Below are 4,527 nucleotides of genomic sequence, written 5' to 3'. Positions count from 1 at the left end.
GCTTGTGGACTATTAAACCTGAAAATTGATTTTGCTGGCTCTGTAATTTTCTTGACCATTTGCAGGAGTGAGAATCAACCACTTACTTTTTTTTTTTTCACTTCAGCCACTTATGAGCACATGGGGGAAGAAGAGAAGTGGGAGGAATCTATTTTATTTCTTGGCCACTTAAGCTTGTTTATTCTAGAAAATAGCATCCAAATGCATTTTCCAAGAAAACAGCATGATACTACCTGTTATCAGCAGCAGGCATGGAGAGCTCTCTGCTCAAGAACTTTCCATGGACTCGCAGAAAGACCAGCTTCTGCCAAGAAAGGGACCTGAACCAATATGAAAACAAGAATACGTGAGTTTATTCACAGCTACTGTGACCAGTAACTCTTCACTGAACCATTTAACTCTGCAAAGTTAATGCAGTATTACATAAAAAGCATTTCCATTCATTGCTTCTCAACATTTCCAATTTTGGAATTCAACATATTACTGAAGGCTATTGTTGTATACATAAAATCTACATTTTCAACCAAAAAAAACCAGTCAGGAAACAGAATTCACAGCCAAGGCTGGGAATTCTCTATAAAAAAATAAACATCTCAAGTGTGTTGAAGGCAGACAGGCCACACCAGCTCAGAATGTTCCAGGTGCAAAGGTGACTCTCAACAGCTCTCTCTGGGCACTGCCAGTTTTATTCTGAAGGAAACAGAGGACCAAATGGCAGAAGACACGATGTGTAAGCTGGTTAAATTTGGCTGCTCTGTTCCCATTGTGTGCCTGCCATCACAGGAGACATTTCCTACTTCTGGATGTTCTGGACAATAAATATTTACAGGAAGGTCATTAGGTCATGGCCAATCCTGACAGAAGGGCTGTACATCCCCCCACAGGGGAGGGATCTTGCAGTACATGGGATGTGCGAGACACCCTAAGCAGGCAAGGGTGAGCTCCCAGTGCTCAGGTAAGTCCCCCTCTGGCTGTCTCAAGCTCATTTGTGCACCCTATGCCGTGCCCTGACCACGGCAGCCCCTCTGCTGACCACGGCAGCCCCTCTGCTGACTGCACCCCGAGCAGCAGCTCTGCCATGCTCAGCCTGTGCTGGCACTTGGGCTCGCCAGCCCAGCTCAGGAAGCCTCTGGGCATGACCAAGTGGAACCAGCCCCGCTCCACAAGGGAGCACAGGAGGGAGGGAGGGAAGCGCCGACATTGCCAAGGGGAGCTTCCCTTCCGTGGGTCACTGCTGAGGCAGACACTATTCAGCAGACCCCCAGCAGGACTGGGGCCCTCCTTCCCACAAATCTCCACGCTCAAAATGTTCCAAACCCTTTGTTTCGAGTCTCTCTCACCCTTTGCCCCATGCAGAGACATGATCATAATCCTCTTTCTCCACCACCCTCCCCTTCTCATCAGTCTCCCCTTCCATCACAAACCTGCTACAAGAATTGTCCTTCCTAAAACCCGCATGGCCCACAAGGAGAACCCTCTGGAGCTGACCCCAGAAAAAACCTGGGGCACTGAACACAGCTCTGCCTCCTTGCAGAGGGGGCTGCAGTTGTGATGCATGCTCTTTCCTTGTGGTTATAGCCTCTAACCTGTTTGCTGTTTTACAGCAGCCATGTAACAGCCTGAGCACTACAAGGATTTTTCTATAATATCCTCTAAATCCTCTCACATCTGCCTCCTGCTAAAATACTCCCTTGTCCATGCAGAGACACACACTCTCTGTCCAGTCTTACTGCTGTAGTCACTTGGGCACATAGACTTCAGTTACCTGCAAAAATAGAGAAATAGGCACTCAGTCCTGTTTTAAATAACGAAATATAGACTGCCCAAAACCCCCACGTTTGAATGACAGTCTGAGCAGCACTCACTTCTTTCTCAGCCAGCCATTGTCTCCTCATCTGTAAAATGGGGCAATGGCACTTGCATCTGAGCGACAGTGTTTGCAAACATTAAGAAACGACTCTGCCGAAGCCAAAAGGGAGTACTCTATTTGCATGCAAATTCATGTAAAAAATTAATCCTCACGTGGTTCCAAAAACACGATGCATACAAATACATTACTGCAAGCCTAAGAAATTTAGCTTTACAAATGCAGCCAACTGTTTTCTACACTGAATGGGGGGAGGAGAGGAGAATCTGATAATGCACCTTCCTTTCTTTAACTGTTAAGTCTTTATTCTAAATCTAATATTGATCCTTAATTTTCTATCAGCGTTTTGACTGCAAGAGAGCAGGGAACAAACAGGAGTGGCAAAGACAATCCATTTATTTCACCCTTTCTTCACTCCTGGGGTCAGCTACTCCCTCTCTGAATCAGTGCTAGACCTGCTTGAATAGCTGAGAATGAACCTTCCACAAAGTGTGGATTTACTTTTACTAAATCCTCTAAGTATTAAAGCTCTTCACACCATTTGGTCTTGAAGTGATGCAAGAGTGAGGTGTGGACACCAGTGACAATAAAGCACCATCTGGCAAAGTGAACTCCAGGCATACAATGACAAGCACAAGTGAAAAGAATTGCAATGATTTCCACAAACATGTGAAATACTATAAACTGTGTGACTTAGCAGCTTCCTCCTCCTCACAAGTAAATAAACATGTCTGCAGAAGGCTGTTTGGTTCTGCCTTTTATATGAGCTGAGAATACACAGAGACGACCCTATTTGCATTCTGCTGTTTAAAAAATATATGCAGATTTGTGAGCAAGGGGGGAAAAGGGCGAGAAAGAAAGAAAAAATAAGAACTAACCAGACTTCACTTTTTCTTGGTTCTTTACTGTCAGGGTGATGTACTGGAAGTCTTTATTTCTTTCAGCTTGGGCCCCTCAGTAGTTCATTCTCCTTCCAGCCTGTTCTCATGCCTTTCTTATCACCTGCTGAGGCCTTGATCATGGACAGAGCAGACAAGCAGCAGGGGACAATTAGAGAGGAGTTCAGACTTTGATCATTTGACCATATGTGAATACAACAGCTGACCACATGTTTTAAAAGACAACTAACTTAAAAGTATTAAAAAAATCACAAAGCAGGCATAGATACTTAAATTTACATTTTAATTATCTGGCACAATGGCGCATTCAACTTTGCAGAATATTGAATTTTTCCTCCTAAATGTACACATCTCCAAAAGGAAAATCAGCACTTTCCTGCTTCTCCAGAGCCCAAATAAGCACAGTATCATTAAAATAAATATTTGGATGATTTAAAACATAAACAAACATACCTATCTAGTAACTTGCAGTTTTTGCTAACAAAAAATTCACGAATAATTTCTGTCCTGCAGACAGCCCAATTTAAATAGAATAATACTGTATTTACCTCTAAAAATACCATGTATTTAATAGTACATAGACATACGACCCTGCATTACTTACTCAACTAACTTTTTCCCCTGAACCTCTCTGTTATGCTTTAAAACTTAATACAGAAATACAACACAATTTAAAAGCTCAGCTGTTGTAAGGATTTGGTTCTTATTGCTTAGCTGCCTGCTTTTTCCTTAAAAAAAAAAGAAAAAAATCTTAATTTACTGAATTGTTCAATCTTTGCTAAATCTTTAAGCTATCAAAGCAGAAGATCCAGTTGTGAGCAGTTTAACTGCAGCCACCTGACCCCAAATACTTGGGAAAAATCTTTGTTGGAAATTTTTGTATACAATAGAAGAGTTATCATCATTTGTGAAGATACGACATCCACTTATCTTCTGCACCGACCAGATAATTAACATATTCATGAAATGGCTATTTACTCTCAAATAGGAGGATAATAGAAAAATAACACTAATTGTTTTGGCAGCAGTTTGTTTAGGAGTTATCTGAGGCAACAAATGTTTCTTTTGTAGTTGTGGAGGGGCAGAAATCCTCCTTTCTGTAAACACTTTGCCTTCAGCTTTCCTTTCTCCCCAAAATTTGGATACTACCAAGGAAAAACTGCAGAAATCAGTGAAAGGAGAAGGAGGAGGATTTAAAAATTAAATGGCAGTTAGTTTTCCTTGGATAGCAATTGTTTGCATATTTTTATTATAATGGAAACCACAGAGTACAACAACATTTTGGAAAATGATGTGTTTTGCCAAGTATAAGAAGGGCTGTACCACATGCTGACTGAACAAAACAATGGTACTAATGGGGCATGAAGGGTGTGTACAAAATATTTTAAGAGGCTCAGGCTATTCCAGCACACAGGCTTATTTTTTGCTTCTCTGACTGGACTATAACACGCCTCCTTGTTGGCCCAAGCCTGCCCCTAATGAGGGCAGAGGGCCGAGGAATGCAGCAGCTCAGGCCGTGCCTCGCTGCCACTGCTGGACAGCAGCAGTGACCACCCATGTGCAGGGCCGGGGGCTCCGGCCGCAGGGCAGCGCTGGACAGGCTGACCCATGGCCCCGCTCTGGCCACGCTGACCCATGGCCCCGCTCTGGCCATTCTGACCCACTGCCCTGCTCAGCCACGCTGACCCACGGCCCTGCCCTGGCCACGCTGACCCACGGCCCCGCTCTGGCCACGCTGACCCACGGCCCTGCCCTGGCCAC

At 43.9% G+C, this 4,527-nt stretch overlaps 1 long non-coding RNA gene across 1 annotated transcript; it reads right to left on the bottom strand.

Annotated features, from left to right (window-relative positions):
* Window positions 1–225: 225 nt before the first annotated feature.
* Window positions 226–2,865, bottom strand: LOC132079846 (uncharacterized). Its single transcript, XR_009419472.1, has 3 exons — window positions 2,746–2,865; window positions 1,714–1,765; window positions 226–320 (listed from the first exon to the last, which is right to left on the bottom strand). It is a non-coding gene; the product is annotated as an uncharacterized LOC132079846 (long non-coding RNA).
* Between the last annotated feature and the right edge of the window lie 1,662 nt (window positions 2,866–4,527).

This window comes from Ammospiza nelsoni, chromosome 15 (assembly GCF_027579445.1).
Source record: "Ammospiza nelsoni isolate bAmmNel1 chromosome 15, bAmmNel1.pri, whole genome shotgun sequence".
Taxonomy (NCBI): Eukaryota; Metazoa; Chordata; class Aves; order Passeriformes; family Passerellidae; genus Ammospiza; species Ammospiza nelsoni.
The sequence above is the reverse complement of the archived record's forward strand: the minus strand, read 5'-3'. Positions and strand labels throughout refer to the sequence as shown.